We start from the raw sequence: 17941 nt of genomic DNA on the forward strand, positions 1-17941 counted from the left end.
TGCCAAGGAGGACGACGAGGCTCTTTGCTTCACAACCCCCTTATCGACACCTATTAGTCTGCGTGTGCCTCTTCGCCTTGTGTACTTTGGAGGTGGGGCCCATGGGCACCTTCGGTACCGCAGCTTTTATTCTCGCGAGCTCATCCATAAAACGCCGAGCGCTGGCAAAGAGCAGAGGAGATGAACCGACTGACCGTAAATGATGCACTCACAAGCTAAACCCGGATAACAAGTGGATAGAGCGGGTCAGCTGCAATCGATGGCTTTCCTCCAGCTAGCCAACAGTGCGGGGAGTGGAAAAAGAAGGCAGAAAAGGCTGAAGATCTGCCTGGGAGGCACTCCAGTAGCTCTGCTAGCCTGGACCAGTCTCCCCTGCCGTCACAGAAGGGTTTCGGGTAGAAGCAACGAGTTCCTCTTCACCCCTGTTATTAATATTTCCTCCCTAGAGTGGTCACCAAGTCCCTTCACCACCTCTTTTTCACATGGTGCCTCCATGCAAAGAGCCGCCGTGGCATTTGTGACACAGACAATTAGCAAAACACAGGACTTTCCAAGGGGCCTGATCTACTTGTCAGGATAGTTTGACATGAGGCCAATAGGATGGATTCAAAAAAGATGGGATCCCACCGTGCCAAAACACAACATTTGGTTGAGCATCTGCCAAAACAAAACTAGCAGACTGTTGAAAAAGCTGCATTTTCCAGTTTTTGGGGTTTTTTTAGGCAGGCACAATGGCAAAGAGGATCACTGTGAGCATCTTCAGCTCCACAGCCTATGTGGGCAAGTACCCCGTGATAGCTGGGGCAGATGGAAGGGACATTTATTAAAAATTCTAGGCAAAATTTAAACTTACAGACCCAGCAAATTGCTCTGCTGCCACACTGTACCAGAATTAAGGATTTTTCCCTGCAATTATGTGAATATAGAGCCTTGGTCCATTGCAGCAGAGTGGAGGAACCAATCCCTTCCATGCTACCTTCATTTCAGTCATGCCGCATCATTATTTGATTAAAAAAAAAAAAAAAGAATTACATTTTGATAGCTAAAACTCATAGGGAACTTAATTCTGCTGACCACTTGTGCCTCCATGACTTCAGATATAGTGTGACGCCTTCCCATGGGCAACACTCTGCGCTGGGACATTTAGAAGACCTCTTCTCTCCCAAGCATAGGAACAGTTTTCTGCAGCTACTTGGGTGTTGCAAGGATGTCTCTGGGCTGTGAAGGTCTGTCCTACGTGGACAACTTGCAGCCATCCCTTCTGCCACTGCTCTTTGGGAGTTTGTGCTCATATGAGGAACTGAGATGGGCTCCAGATCTTGAAGGGGGCTTATAAGAATGACGGGGTGAGACTTTTTAGTAGGGCTTGTTGCGATAGGACAAGGGGCAATAGTTTTAAAACAAAAGAGGTTAGATTAAGACAAGATATAAGGAAGAATTGTTGTCTGTGAGGGTGGTGAGAGCCTGTCCCAGGTTGGCCAGAGAGGTGGTGGATGAACCATCCCTGGAGACACCCCAGGCCAGGCTGGACGGGGCTCTGAGCAACCTGAGCTGGTGAAGATGTCCCTGCTCACGGCAGGGGGGGCACTGGGGGAGCTGGGAACGTCCCTTCACCCCAAACCATCCTGTGATTCTGTGATCTATGATGAGATGGCACGGATGGACAAAATATCAAGACAGCAGAAAGATTCATCTTCAAAGCGAGGGGAAGGTTGGAGCCAGACTGAGCGTGACCATATACATAAGGAAAAAAGAAAAGAATTGAAAGTTTCCTCCGTGAAATATATAAATGTAGGCAAGAAAGGAAGACAGCCAGCCAGCAAAAGCAGGGCCAGGCTAAAGGGTAATCAAAGTATTCCTCCCAAATTAAACAGAAAACGAGTTTTCGGTCGTAAAGGTGATGTGGATTGAGGAGTGAAGGCAGTTACCCGGAATAAGAGGTGGGGAACAAAATCAGCCACATCAACAGTCAAAGCAGGACCCTGGAGGGGACCCAGATGAAACCCGAGGGGTTGGGGAAATCTCCATCCCGTCTGGGGAGAAGCAGCACATGGTGTGCAGAGGGGAGAGCAGAGATTTCTAATGAGTCTTGCAGGTCAAATGGCACTGATTGAACCCCCACAAGCAAATGGATTATAAGGAAAGTAAAGGAAGATAAGGAAAATGAAAAGCATGAGCTAGCCAGCTACGGATGTGTTAACCCATTTATAGTTATACACAAGATTGTAGGACAAATTCTGAAGGAAACATTAATTAAAGGCACTGAGAAAAATGAGATAAAGTGCAACACAGGTTTACCAAAGGCAGTTTGTGCCAGACTGTACTGACATCTTCCTTTGATAAGATAATTGGTTTTCCAGACAAGGGAAATTTGGTAGATCTAATCTATCTAGAGTTCAATAAAGCATTTGATATGGTGCCGCATGGGAAATTATTAGTGAAGCTTGAGAAAATGAGAATTAACAGAAGAACACTGAAGTGGAGACCGGCGCAGAGACGGCAGCAGGATTGTCACGGGGGAAACTCTACCGGTGAGAGGTTGCTGGTGGGGGTCCAAAAACCCTGTCTTGAGACTGATCCTGGTCCATCTCTAAGGCTGGGAGCAGACTGGTGAAGTTCGCTTGCTTACCTGGGTTTTGTGCAGCGTGACTCTCACACCCTGGGTGCTCACGACCTTGAAGGCTGAGGATGGGAGCTTCGCTGCGGACTTTGTAGGGATGCACCTGCACCATGAGATGGCAATGTTGTTCCACCAAAGAGCATCCTTTTCCTCTCGTTCTCTAGTTTTTGCTGTCTGGACACATTTTGGCCCATACTCCAAGAAAAATCAGTGACTGCAACTGTGAAATGACGATGATGGTGGAGGCTAAATCGGTCCTCGCGTGGCTAGAGCAACGTGGCTCTGGACAACCAGCCTTCGTGTCTTCGGACTGAAAAATGTGGAGGTGACATGGGAAGGGACCATTGTTAAATATGTCAGATGAGGAACAAGGCTTCGCTATCCTCACCGCAGACCCAGTCCAAATAATCTTTCACATTATTCAAAAAATAAAACCCAAACCAGGCAATGTTGCTCAGGGTAAGTGCAAATGCGTACACGTGTGCATGGCAGAGAAAGAGTGACAGGAGGAGAGAATTTTGTATAGAAATAAAATCTGTGTATTCCTTCCCTGCATTTTTAGCTTAAATTACATCCAAATGCCATCTGATCAATTCAGCTGAAATGAGCCCTTAATCCTAATAACTCTTGATCACCTTTTTAAACCTTGGGAAACAGCAGGGAACGTGTTTGCGTTCAGTACTAACACCTTGATTCAAATTTCTTTGGCGTGTACATAACTTACATAAGCATAAAATGCTCCCGTTAATATTAAACAAGGTATCAGAGAGGGCCAAAGAATTGCTTTGAGCTGCTTTCCCCCCACCGTGCATCACTTCTTATTGCTCCAGCTCCTTTCTCGAATGGGAAGCTAGGGAAGGTACATTAAATCTTTATGAATGTAACGCAGCAGCAGGTTGCTCTGCCTGGGATAAGCTAAATACATCCCATTCGGACCCTTCCTGTGTACTAGAAATGTTTTAATCTAAAACAAAGCAGAGAAGATCAAGCAAACAAGAGGCTTTTGAAGGCACCTGGGAGGGAAATAGCTGATGCTGAGTTTTACCTGTGCTGCGACAGATTTAGCCAAGGAGAAGACTCATGATTTTCTTTAATGCTTTGATAAAAGCTTAGAGGATCTCATTATTCTTTAAACCTAGGACAATTTTGTTGGCTTTAATAAGTCTTCAGGGGGAACTTTTAAATATTGAATTTGCTAAAGGATGCTGTTTCGGAGAAATGTGGGCGTTAGCAGTCCGCTGTAACCCCTCAGTCAATCATTAGTCATTATGATGCCTCCTGAAAGTTGAAATTCATGCATTATTATTCTTACTTTCTGGATTTCTTACCTTTTTTTTTAGTACCGGTGCAATCACTTCTTTGCCAGTAGTAACCTACACAATAAAATCGTTTCTTTCTCCCTCTCATTTTACAGCTACCCAGGAATTTCTTTAGGTCATCTATCACTTACTAAATTATGGGTTAGAGTTGTAAGAGAGGAAAGGCTGGCAGGCAGCATCTCTTTTTATAGTAGTCTTGCACAAGCCTGGCCCCAGCTGCTCCAAATTAATGCGGGCCCAGTGGTGTAAATCAAGATGTATTCATTTGAATGCAGCCGTGATGATTTTTCCCAGCTGAGTGTTTGTTGGAGGGGGGAGTGGTGGCTTTTTGTGGTACCCTGCTCATCACCCTTTGTTCTCCTCAGTAGACCTGGTGTTGAGAGTCCTTGGGGTGTGTGAGCTTCCCTGGCCTTGATGAGAGAGCAAAAGTGTGGGGGAATCCTGAAGGTGGTAGCATTTCCATTTTCCAAGAGCAAATTTACTGTCAGCAGCAGTGAGAGCATCTGAAAAAATAAGGATGTACCTGGTGGAGATGGAGTCAGTGGTACAAGGGAAGGTGATGGGAGGCACCAGGTGTGCCCCTGCAAGTGGGTGTGAGGATGGGGATGGAATGAGCAGTGCAAACCCTCCCATGTTGGGAAATCAAGCAGTGAGGAGAGAGTCAAAGGTATCGTTGTGGACTGTTTGGCTGCCACACAGCTGTGAGCAGTGGGAGTCTGAGTATTTGTTCTCCAGCTTCTACGCTTTCTCCTGTAGGACCAAACACTAAATCACAGAATCACAGAACAGTTTGGGTTGAAGGGACATTCCCAGCTCCCCCAGTACCCCCCCTGCCATGAGCAGGGACATCTTCACCAGCTCAGGTTGCTCAGAGCCCCGTCCAGCCTGGCCTGGGATGTCTCCAGGGATGGTTCATCCACCACCTCTCTGGCCAACCTGGGCCAGGCTCTCACCGCCCTCAGGGACGACAATTTCCCTTCATCCAGCCTGACTCTCCCTCCTTTAGTTTAAAACCATCACCCCTTGTCCTATCGCAAGAGGCCCTACTCAAAAGTCTGTCCCCATCTTTCTTATCAGCCCCTTTTAAGTACAGAAAGGCCACAATAAGGTCTTTCCAGAGCCTTCTCTTCTCCAGGCTGACCACCCTCACTCTCTCAGCCTGTCCTCATAGAAGAGCTATTTTAGCCCTCAGATCATTTTTGTTCATTTTGATCATTAAATCCTTTGAGGCTCCATCCTACAGCACCTCCTTACACCCAGAGCCTGTGTAGATGGTGTGGTTGTGCAGATATCCCACCTGTTGCCAGCATTTTCTAACTGGAGCCCTGCAACAACTAAGCAGTTTTAGAGTTCCCCTCCAATTTAGCTATAAATAAGAGGATCAAGGTTCTTGACCTCTGGAAAATCAGTGTGACCCCACCATTGTACAGCCATGCTCAAACCACTGTATTAAACTGGCAGGGAAGATAAATTTGGGAGGAACTAATGAAGATCCCTAGGGCCCCGGTTCTCCATAGCTGTCTTGTTAGCATGATCTAGGAAAGACATGGGGCTCTTAAAAAAATAAAAAAACAGAGATAATAAGTGACTTGTCAGAGTCAGGGAGAGAGAGAATATTGTCAAGGAGGTGTTATAGCGCTGGAAAAAGGATTGCAGAGCATCACACAACCAAGCACCATCGCCAAGGGGACCGGGGGGCAGTTATCCCTCCAAAACCTCAGTGACCTTCATGGCCCATCCAAAATCAGCATCATTATTAAAGGCAATGAAAGTTCCCATCCTGTGTCCCATTCTTCTTCTTGCTGTCAAAAGCAGAGTAGATGTGAAAGCCCTTTTGTTTTTGTCTTTGTGCCAGGAGGGACTGAATAGCTTGTGAATGGTGTGAAATTAGGGTCTCTCACTCATTTAAAAGGCCCAAGATCAATATTTGACAAGAGGCAGAAAAACTTTCAAAGGCGTCCAAGGTGGCTGGAGCAGAGGGCTGGGGTGTGAAAAGCCACCCAGGGGATTTGTATACCCAGCGCTGGTGGAAACGGCTGGAAACCTGGAATCAAATACAACAGGCAGCATGGACATCACAGCTCACACTGCCTTCCAAATACTCCAGGTTTCATACCCTCAGGGGCAATGAGAAAGGCACGCGTGGTTCTGTTGGTAAAACTAGCCTCTGCCAAGTCCAAGATCCTGAAGAAGGAGATGAAACTCGAAGTCTGTTGGTGAGGAAGGTGGCAAAGACAAGGGATTTGGGTTCAGCTGTCAGCTCTGTGATGGCTGATGGCCAAGATTGGCGTGCCCAGGCAATTGTCCAGGTGGGGATGGACTGGTCAGGAAGCCCTGGTGGCCTGGGCCATCCACCTGTGGGTGACAGCAAACCAGAATTAGATGCAGCAGTGAGTCTCAGGTCCCCAAACTCGCACGTCCTTGCTCTCGACCTTTCAAAATGACTGGCAGATGGATGGGAAAATTGCATGGGACAACAGAGAATCAAGTAATGATTTTAAAACTGTTTCCAAGCCTGCTGCTTCGTCACAGTTCTCAGATGCTACAGAACAGAATTATACTCGCTTTCCAGGTACTGCAGGCGCTGATTTCCCCTTAAATTGTATTTTGGCCACTCACCATGCCATCACTGTCCCAGCTGCCATTGGGGATCCCAGTGGCACCAGGAATCAGGTGGGTTCCCATTGTGTTCATCTGTCAGTGAGGACAACATGCCAAGAATGGATTAAACCTCGACACCAGAGACCTCAGGAGCTCTGGTACCAGCCTGTGTCCCTCACTAATCCTATTCTCTATTAATTTGTTATCCCATTAACACCTTGCACATTTCTTTCTCTCACCGCTGTGCTATCCTGAGAGACTTCTGGGGACCTTGTAATATGGTATTCTGTTGTAAAGAGTGTAAGCCAGCAAACTCCTCTCATCTTAGCCTAGAAATCCCTTGATAGAAAGAAAGAAAACGGCTGCTTTGTTTCTTTCAATCAATACTATCCATTAAGATCTGTGTCTAACAGCTCCCAGTCCAAGTGAATAACTGAATGAGCTACCTCCTGCTCTCTTAAACCTTTGGAAACAGTAAATGCTCTTCTGAAAAAGAACAATTTGATATCGCAGCCCTGTCTGGACCAGGTAGGGGGGCAGCTTTCTTCTCTGATGTCTGAAAACAAAATTGCTTGTGATTTTCATAGAGAGCAATGGAGGGCAGAGGGAAACGTGCCTCTCCCCAAGAAGGGCTCAGCTAAAGCCTCACAGCTAAAAACCGTTCTTCTCATTCCTATCTTCAACCTGTCTGTGTCCAGCTTATACACAGTTGTCCTTGTGCCTATCGATACAGGTGCAATCACTATTATTGCAATCAAAAGTAATAGGGAAATTGGTGCCCCTATTCTCTTGGGAACCCCCAAACAAATTTTCTGCTTTAAGCAGGGCACCTGACAGCAAAAGACCAGGTGTTAAGTCTGGGGTGGCAAACTCTGCCCGGAAACGACACACGTAGCCCTCAAATAGGCAAGCGAAGGGATTCTTGGTAGATGTAGGCAAATCTCATGCATTACACAGGCAGCTACAATAGAATATTCATCCCTATCAACATTTCAGAGAGAAACTGCGGCTTAGAAGAGGCTAAGAGGGTGATGACGGAAATGAAGAGCCCATCTGAGAAGTGCTTGGTGCCTGGAGAAATGTATTCACTGAGCGGTGCCTGCTGCAGTGCTTTGCAAAGCATGCGGAGTTATGAAATGGTTTTCCCTTCCCGCCTGCCGTCCCACGGAGCGTGCCGCTGAGTGAACAGTAACCGAGTGTGCGGGGGGAGTGTGATCCGTGTTCCTTATTGATTGGGAGGTTCATCGGTTAGCATCAGCCTGATCAATACTTTATTATTCCAGCCATCGATTCCTGCTTTGTTTGTGAACTTTACCCAATTGATATACATTAAAAAGTTTAGCAGCATTGATAAGGTTTAAATCACGAGCTCAACAGAGAAGAAAAAGAAGCTGCTTGTAGCACAGGGCTCCTGGCATTGCAATATCTCAGGTGCAGGTGGATGCTGCTTGGATAACCTGGGGTGTTATTCTCTCCAGGCTGGACAGGCTAATGACCTCTTGGGCACATAAAGCCTAATTAGAGCTAGACCCTGCATTGGAATAAGGTGAACAGGTTCAGGAGGAATTGCTGGGGTGAACAACAGTCAAGAGGCTGCTGCTCTCTGACCATCTCACTTGTGGGCCTCTCCTGGCTATAGGGTGCTGCTTGTGGGGTGGTGGAAGTGGGCATTGCTCTCCTAAAAATGTGATTTCGGGCCTGTTCTCAGGCTACCAGAGATCCCATGGGTTGCGGGAGGGATGCTGGTGCCCTTTGAGGAGCCATCTGCTAGTCCAGACTCACTTATGACACCCTGGCATAGTTCTTCTACCCGAGTCCAAACCATCCTCAGCCCAGGGTGATCCTGACCCGTGCAGTCTGACATGAGGAGCAAGAAGTCTCCTGACAAGCCAGCACCAAAATTCTCTGTAGTTAAGTCCTGAACCTGCACAGTGTCCTTGGAAAGAGATAAAGGAGCTGCTTTGCCTCCATGAGCGGGACCATACTCCTCAGCCCAATGTTCCCCTGGCAGAAGAAAACTTTTGGAAAAGATGTAGATCTGAAACAAAATCCAGTAGTTTGCCCTATGGCCAAATGAAAAAGGGCCATACACAAAGAATTTCAGTGTTGCAAGACAAGAAGTCTCCATGCCCAGCCCAGGGAGATGAAACCAAAGTGCTGCTTGGGTTGTACATGGTGCATTTTCTCTTGCTGGTTGTCCCTTGACTCCAGTGAAGAGTCACATACCCCTTCCATACCCCTGTTTCTGGCTTCAAAGGAAGGGCGATATGCCCATCTTGTCCTCAGAGAGTGGCATCCCAAAACACATTTGACCTGGGCACTTGTTAAATACCAGCCTGTGCCATCCTCCAGTGCAGTGCATCCTTTGGACCAGCTCCTTTCCTTTTTTTGCTGATGGTTATTGAGGCAGGAGTATAAGATACCATGCAGCTTTAGGAAAAATAAAACACACAAATATATATATATATTAGCAAAAGCATCCTGATTAAAACCGATTTTATAGCAGGATGCAAGCTGTAGCTGAAGTCAGCATCTGATGTGCTGGCCCCTGCTCTCACTGAACTACTTGTATATTATTCACAGCTGTAAATTGCTTTGAGATTTCTGGATGACATTAGAGTGGATAAAACCCTATTTCTCTGCACTTCGCTTAAACATCCCCACGTAAAATCTATTAACGTTCAGAGGGATGCATGGGGATGAAAGGCAGGGGGAAAAAAACCCCACAACATCGCTAAGAGTATGCACTGCCCCAAGCTTCATGTAATTTTACCTGAAAATGAAGCTTTTGTCAGTGTCTTTTCTCCATGGGGCTTTTCCATTCCCTGATGTAATCTGAACATTTTACTATTTGTGTCATTACTGAACAAAAGGGTGAAAATGTGATTTTTTTTTTTTTAATTAAAGGGCTTTCCCCCCTGCATGGAAATGGTAAAAGAATACCAAATTATGGCCTGACAAGGTACACTTCTGAAAGAGAATCACCAGAATACAGCAGATCTGTATCTTATCTCTCTATGAAATTGCCTGTCTATGTGGGAGCATTGTAACAGATTTCATCTGGGCAGAAATTCGTAGCTTTGCCGGCTCTAAATAGGAAGCTTATTGGAGCTAAATTGCAAGTGAACTATGCACGAACCAATTTCAATACTAATGAGCTCTTAGCCACACACTTGCAGCAAGAGGCTGGGGCTGAGATTGAATGGGGATATTCTTCCCTGTATGCAAGCCCCAAAATCGCATTGGCCTTTGCCTGGAGGTGGGACAGGGATGAAGGGAGATGTGGTGGTTCTTCTCACCATGGTTGGAGTTCTTCTTGCCCAGCGTGAGATGCAGGAGGTGGGACCCTGGTGACAAAGGGTGGCCGAAGGTGGACAACCTGCTGCTTCTGCCTCCTCCCCATGAAGAATCATAGAATCATTTTGGTTGGAAGAGACCATTAAGATCATCAAGTCCAACCACAGGTCGTCGAGTCCAGCCATAGATCATCGAGTCCAACCATAGATCTAGTCCAACCATAGACCGTAGAGTCCAACCATAGATCATCAAGTCCAATCATAGATCGAGTCCAACCATAGACCGTAGAGTCCAACCATAGATCATCGAGTCCAACCATGAGCAACAGATCATGCTTTTTCATGCCTTTTTTCTGTCCTTGTTTATAAGAAATACTTAATTTTCAACAGAAGCGAAGGGAGTCACTGTTCTGGTTGAAAACTCACTTTTCTCACCAGAACTAGTTTTGACAGCCTGATTTTTTTTTCTTCTGCCCAGACTTTATGGAGGATCCCCAAAGGCTCAAATGCCCATCTGAGGAGTGTGACTACCTAAAGGTGCTGCTTTTATTATATATGAAATAAACACTTCCTCCTGTCTCCTTCAGCCTGAAGTCTTTTCCTATTTTTAATTAGTAGGTTTTGGTTTTATTTTGCTTTCATGATGTATCTTTTGAGTAATTTGTTCAGATAGGGAATATTTTTAATAAATATTTTTTGAAACGATGGTTGGATTACTTGCTCTAGTGTTCATAAATAGGTTTTCTTGATAATAAGGCTGCATATATGGTTTAACAGAGAGAGCTGTTGATTTATGGTAACATTAAGCATGTACGTGAACTTACATTTGAGACTGATAAATACGATCCTTTAATACGCACATGCATCATTTTTATGTTTCTTTTACAAAGAGGCTTTGAATTGTGTTCATATTGTAAAATTACACCAAAAAGAATGCCTGCAGTCTGCATGGGAGCGAAGGCTGTTGAGGGGTAATGAAATATGCATTTTCTGGTATACTGTGTGCAGGCTTGCTATGGGAGCAGTATAAAATTTATGATATCCTGAGCTATTTGTTTTCATGGGTTTTGAGAACTTGGGCCTTGTAAATGCCGTTACCGATAACTGTTGAAGCAGTTGTTCATTTGCAGCTTTAACTGTTTTTTTTAATGAACGGGTTTTATTGTTATTGTAATTAGTAAAGTGGCTGTTTTCTGATTTTGCGCTGTTTTTCCTCCACATTTTCAGCCCAGTTTCTCAAGGCAGGGAGGTTGGCAAGCTGTCCTGTAACCCTTTCGGAGCTGTGGATTATTTCAGCCAACATTTGGCTGTGCAGCTGATGTCTCCAAGATAATTAAGTTCCTGCAAGCCTTGTGAAAATTGCCAGCTGAGTAGAGGAGAGGTGAGACTTCAACCACTGCCACCAGTAAGGGGAAGGGTGGCAGGATTCAGCCGTTGGGTTTGGCAGCAGCTGGATTTCTAACAAAAGTATTTAAGACATAATAAACATGAAGTTTTCTCCCCTCAACTCATGGCAGAGTGGCAAATAACATTGACTGGGAGAAGCATGTTTTGGTATGTGGGAAGGTGGCGGTTAAATACAATCAGATGCTTCAAGTGCAGTCGTTCTCTGCCCACCCATCGCTTCCCTCTGAAACATCACTTGTGCTTTTGGTGTCCTCTACTTTCCTGGTTTTTTCCTTGTTTCTTTGCTTTCTTCTCTTTCTCTTCATTTTGTTCAGCCCAGCAATGTGCAGTCCCTCCTCCCATCCTGCTTCTCTCTCTCTCTCTGCATCTCCTCCTTTAATCTACCAAGAGTATTTGCTGGGGCATGCAAAGCATCATCCTGATTTGGAGTTGATGCTTCCAAGCAGTTGATGAAGATGCTTCACATCCCAGCATCATTGTTTCACGCTCTCTGCAAACTCAGGCAAGAATAGCTGCAGCCTACAGGTGGGTATGGACCTATGGGTGGTGGTTGGAAAAGCCAAACACAAGCTTGCAGCCTGCAAAGGTTGCCCACGCCATCACTTGACTTGTTCTGGGTACAGCTCATGGGATAAACATCCAACTAAATGCTTTTTTTTTTTTCTTTAAATGACATGTTAAAATGAGGAGTTGGTGGGATCACTGAATTGTGAACCCAAGAGGGGAGGCCTTGACAAGGTGAACCTCTTCTAGCCTCAACCTCTTCACTCAAAAAAGGAGCAAATGGTTTGTTTTCCCTTCCCCACCTTGACTCAGGACCCAGACAGACACAAGGGCTCAATGTACAGAGCTGAGCCTCCCCAAGGAGACATTAAGAAGCCTGTTGACACGGTCTAATACTTGAAACCATCAACTTCATAAGCCCTCAGCGTTTTCATGGGGAAAGGAGAGGATAATGAGCTGCACAAGCACCAGGGAGAGGAGGTTTCTCCAGGTGCAAGGGGGTGGGAAGACCCATAACTCTGTGATTTCCATTAACTTTTTCAGTGGATGCAGGAAGATGCTTTCTCACTCAAGCGAAGCCCCTCCTAGCGAGTGAGGACATGAGTAACGCACTTGATGCTGTGCCACATAAAACACACGAAAAAGGGGATAAATACCAAGAGGTAAAAATACTGTTTCCCAAGTCAGACCTTTGCTGCTGAATGGGAAATAAAGCATTTGTGACTGCAAAGCCCTTCAGTGGAGAGCATCCTGGTGGCACCACGGGGCTGGATGCAGGTGGATGGTCAGACCTGGAGAGCTCGTAACCGAAAAGATCATCAGGAAGAAGCTGGGATGAGAGAGACGCGATGAGGAGCCAGAAGCACTGGGATTTTGCAAGCTTTTTTTCCTAAAAACCAACAAAACCTTTAAAAAAAAAGCTGCATGGTTTTCCTGTTTTTTCAGGTTGATAGGAACATGCTCTTCTTAATGTCATGAACCACTCTTGTGCTTTCTGACCATCCATCAGCGACCTCCTGGTTTGTCCCATCAAGGGTCTGTCAGGGACTATCCAAGGCTTTGTAATGAGGCAAAAACACCCGACGTAGTCACCTTCATAATGCATTTGGAAAAAAGCTCAAAGTATTATGACTTTATCTGCAATGAAGGAAACAGTACCGTTTTTAACAGTTGCAGCTATGAATTTGCATGAACTGCCTGCAAGCTTACTTACCTAAACATAAATTTCCTCAAACATTCATCAGATATGATGGGGTTTTTTAAAAAAAATAAATTATTAGTGATTCATAAGACACTTTAGTACAGTTGCAATAGTGAAAATAGTGTGTTATTAGCTTAAGGGGACATTAAACAACTTATTCAGTCAACTTCTACATCAGCTTCATACATGCTGTGGGTCCTGTGCATCCATGTAGCTCAAGCTCACTGTCGTCATCTGGCTGGATGTATCATTGGGGCTGATTTTGATGGTTTTGTGTGAGAAAAAACACCCTTAAAGGATGATTCATCCCCTTGTAAGACAAAGAGACCTCAGGCAGCTGAGAAATCACTCAACACAAGTCTTACAATTCCAAGGTGCCTCAACCTCCAACCAAAACAAAATATTCCTACCAGTACCAAGGGTTTATGAACATGTCTCCCCAAAAGCCCCATTTGCAGAGGCCCATGGAGAAGCCCAGAGCAGGTTTTTGACAGGGCAGAATGGAAAATAAATAATTTCCATGTAGTCTGGTGCTGGCTGGATGATGAAAAAGCTTTTCTGGCCATCCTGGAGGAAGGATGCCCGGGAACGGTGCCCGTTGCGCTCTCTCACACTCCAGTTATGCCTGTGTTTCTTGGCAGAAGCACAGTTGTCTGGTCTTTTTCTCCGCTATAATCCCCTCTTTCATTTTTTTGAATTATTCCCAAGTGGTACAATTGGGGAATATCCTCCTCTCAAGGGGTATCAGCTGTACGCATTGGCCTTGACTTGGTTTTGTTATGCTGCTCCAAGCAACGTGGAAGAACCTGTGAAATGCAACTGGTAAGTGCACTTTTCAGATCTTTTTCAGAAGTGTATCCTTCTAAAAATTTTTATTTTATTTTATTATTTTTTTTTTAACCAAGCACTGGGTTCCAGCTCCCAAAATATACCACGGCTTGTCGTTTGAAGAGGGCTTTGGAAATGAATGGAGCACTGATCACAATTAGTACAAAGTAATTTAAAATTATTTGAAGGGCTTTCATAACATGAAGTGTTCCAATAATTTGTAATTACTTAATGTTTCACCTGCTCTGAATCCCATTTACTTCCCAAATCAAGCCCTTGAAGGGCTTTGAAGTGGCACATTTCAAAATGAACAGGGCAACCTGGAGTAGCTGCTAATTCTAGAAGCACTTCTGGTGCTCCTGCATAAGGAGGGGTTTTTTTTGGATGCAGTCCCCAAATGGTCACTTAAAGATCATCTCCCAAGGTAGGTGGGAAAGCCTTAGGTAAGGCATGGGATGTCAGAATGTGAGCAGGTTGGGCATGCCATCACATGGTGGCTGTGGGGACACCAGCAAGTATGGGAAACATGTCCTGCAGACCACCTCCGAAGGAGGTGATACGAGTTGAACCTGCAAAAAGTGATGGAAAACCACCGAAAAAGGAACAGAAATGTCCAAGTGGTGACTTGTCAGAGCAATGTGAACACGGCCACAGGGTGTGGGGACATTAATCCTCTGGTGTTCCCACATTCACCACCATCAGGAGCAGGATCTGCAGGATGAATGGGCAAATGTCTGGTTGACTCTTTGGTCAGAGCAACTCCAGGAAGTGACAGCCTAAGCCAAACTCCATGGACTGGCCTCAGAACTATGTCTTGCATGTTTGGAAAATCTCTTTGCTGATTCCTTCTCCCCTTTCTGCCTGTCTCCAGAGCGTAGGAGAGTGGGACTCGTACAGAGAGATTATCTTGAAGAGTTTTCGCTAATTTTGAGCATAATCAACATGTGAAGCCCACTTAAGGCTGTCAATTGTTACACAGTGGTGCTTTATAGACGAAGAACATCCTCATGTAGCACAGCACGGGTCCTCCCTGCTGCACACAAGCAGACCCTCGGGAGCGCCCCATTTTAACTTTTCCCTTTAGAGCTGGCCTAAAGCCAGCAGAAAAACCTGGCTGGAGTCAGCAGCAAACCTTCAATCTCAGAACATGGAGGACAAACAAATGATTATCAGCAGAGGGGAAGAGTAATCGTAGACTCACCGTACCAGCCAGCTCTGAAACATCCCCAGGGAATGGAGGATATTACAATGGGTTGAGTGCAGCCTTCATGGAAGACGTTGTTTGCAAAGTGTTTGTGCAGAAATAGTCTTGGCAACACGTCTAACAAAAGAAAACTGGGTGGTTTTTCTCCATGATCTGTTACAGGAAGAACAAAAAAAGATGAAGGTGACAACCTGTGCACAACTGGCCATCAGCTGCAAGGGGAATTCATGGTCAGCAAACACCTGTGAGGGCTCAAACCAAATGGCCACAGCTGATGTCAATGAAGATGTTCTGCATCACCTGCCCCTGGTAATCAATGCTAAATTACTTTTACTGGATGTCTGTACTCCTAAAAGTGCCTCCTTTTGCCTTGAAGGTAAATGGTACCTTTGAATAAGAGGAAAAAGAGGGCGGAAAGGTCCTGCAAGGGGCTTGTAATGAAGGAACTGAATCTCAGAGATCAGCAGCCCTGAGGGTGTTAATGATGGGGCTCATTAGCAACCCTGAGCAGCCAATTGGGAAGAGCTGCTATAAAAACTGGCAGAGAAGAGCAGCTCTGGAAGTTGTGAGTAATGGTGGGATGGGAGTAAAGGGCTCTGGTATTGATTTCAACTCTTGGGAAATGCCCTTTTTTTTAGTGTGAGGAGGTGTCCAGGACCCACATCTATTGGAGGGGAAGCATCTCTCTAAGCTGGAGGTTCACCTCCCTGTGGAGTGGTGCAACCAGTAGGCACAGAGACAGCTCCATTATGAGAAATCAATTGCTCCTGCACAAGCACCAACAGCAAAACTTCCCCAGGCGAGTTAGCACCACTGGCAAATAACACAGTGACAAATAAGAGGGAGAAAAGCTCTTAAAATCTTTGGGAAAAGGGAGAAAATAAGGGGAAGAGGATGGCTGTGCAGCAGCTTCTTTCAAAAAATGGTTTTGCAGACAGGCATGAGGAGGAAGCCATAAAGGGACTAAATGAACATGTGCTGAAAACTTTATATGGGATATATGAATATTACAGCTTGTTATCGTGCTTTGTTTTTGCTGAAGTTAAAAAAAGCTCTTCAGCTTCAAAGTGTCTTCTGAGCAGAACTTCTTGCATTGCAAATTATTCTTAGTGAAACCTTACATCAAAGAAAGGATCTGTGCTTGCAGCTTGAACGGGACAGAAAAAAATACCCCTAAAAGATTTTCCAGCTAGAAATAGAGAGAATTAATGTCTTCTGGTGGGCTCCATGTTCTCGTGTTCCTCAAGCTTGTCTGGACTCAGGGTTCAAAGAGGAGCTCAGAGGAGTCCTGTATTTCCTCCGATCTTTGCTGGGGAAAATGTACTTGTTCCAGCTTCAAAGTGTGACTGGTCCTTTAGAAGATCTGGGTTGAGAAATGACACTTCTGGGAACACTCTGCTACGGACTACTTGTAGTAATTAGATATTTTTAGGGCTCCAGGAGAGCAAATTTGCTCTGAATACATGTGTGTGTAAGAATCAACCCAGTGCTGCTTGGGACAGCAGGTGTCTGGGCTTTTGATGGCATCGTGCAAAGATGTCACTGTGGGGCTGGGCTGCACCAGGGACATGGGACTTCTCTTCATGGTGAGGCTCTGCGTTTTGCATCACAGTCCCTTGAGCTGGTCCTGCTGATGCCGAGTCCTAGTCAGGTTTTTGAGAAGGGGGACATGATGTTGCACTTATTCCTGCTGAGCCCTGGTGGTTATTTCAGTGTTCCTCAGTGAAGATACAGGGGTGTGAAGTGAAGAGCGTCCAGAGCAAAGGGCTCCTCATTCTCCTTTCCCTCAACAAGAATAACATTCAGCAGAGAAACATTAATGCTTTATACTGGCCTGAATTTTGTGTGCAGCGCATTGCCTCTGGGTGGTATTTGGGCTCACTTTCTAGCTTTCTGGGAAGGAGCTGGCTTCAGTCATGTTTTATTAACTATAGGCTTTGACACCGTTGCCTCCATGGCCTCCTGGAGAGCCTTCAACAAGCTCCTGAGCCTCTCATGAAGTGCAGTTTGGTTGGAAAGCCAAAGAACTGGTGCCCCTGTGGAACCCATATGTGCTCCCAGGCCGTGTTGGCATGAGGAAATGTGAAGTTGTCGCCAAGCAAACCCAATCGATCGAATAAACAAGGAAACGGGTCTGCAAACCTGCCGAGCAGCTCAGCAAACACGGCGCAACCCAGGGCCGGGCTGGCTCCTCCAGCCCCGGCAAACACGCGGACAGAGCAAAACACCTCCCCTTGTTTCCAGAGCAAATGCGAAGGATTTAATGAGTGTGACAAGAGCGGGCAAATATTTACACTGATGGGCTCCAGTAGGCAAACAAACCAGGCTTTTAACAAATGAGGCGAATGTTATGCACAGGCTGTAATGCAAAGGGAAGTTTGTATTTTGGGTCTGGGTCTCCAAAGTTGCTCCATTTCTTTGACAAACTTGGGCAAACTGCCTTGTCAAAGAGCATCGGAGGCAAGGACGTTTAATTAAGTCTGCAAACACACACGGTATTAGCAATCCTAAATTGGCATTGAGAAAGAAGTGGGTTCTCATTAGATCTGCAGTCACATTAGATTAATTTTTGCCTCTTTGGCAAGCTGAGACCAACTTTCCCCTTCTCGTGCACATTCCAGCGGCAGCCCTGTGCCCTCCGGCACGCAGTAACCACCCCTCCAATCAGCCTTTCGTGACAAATGACCGCTGTTGAAACACTAAAACTCCCTGCAAAGCCACAAGTAAACACAACATTGATCTTTTTATAGGCTCTGAAGGTTCAACTGGAGAAAATGAGGGTTGCTGCTGGTGCAGGGGCTCAGAGTGTCTCGCCCAGCTGAAGCTATTGCGGTTGCAGAGAGAAATCTGTGCTGCTGATGGAAGGATGCAGAGCTGCTCTGGAGCTGCTGTAGCTTCCCTATCTGCAGCAAAACATCCCCAGTGGTGGCCCGAAAGCCTGTGAAATAAATCATCTTCCCT

This window comes from Columba livia, chromosome 9 (assembly GCF_036013475.1).
Source record: "Columba livia isolate bColLiv1 breed racing homer chromosome 9, bColLiv1.pat.W.v2, whole genome shotgun sequence".
Taxonomy (NCBI): Eukaryota; Metazoa; Chordata; class Aves; order Columbiformes; family Columbidae; genus Columba; species Columba livia.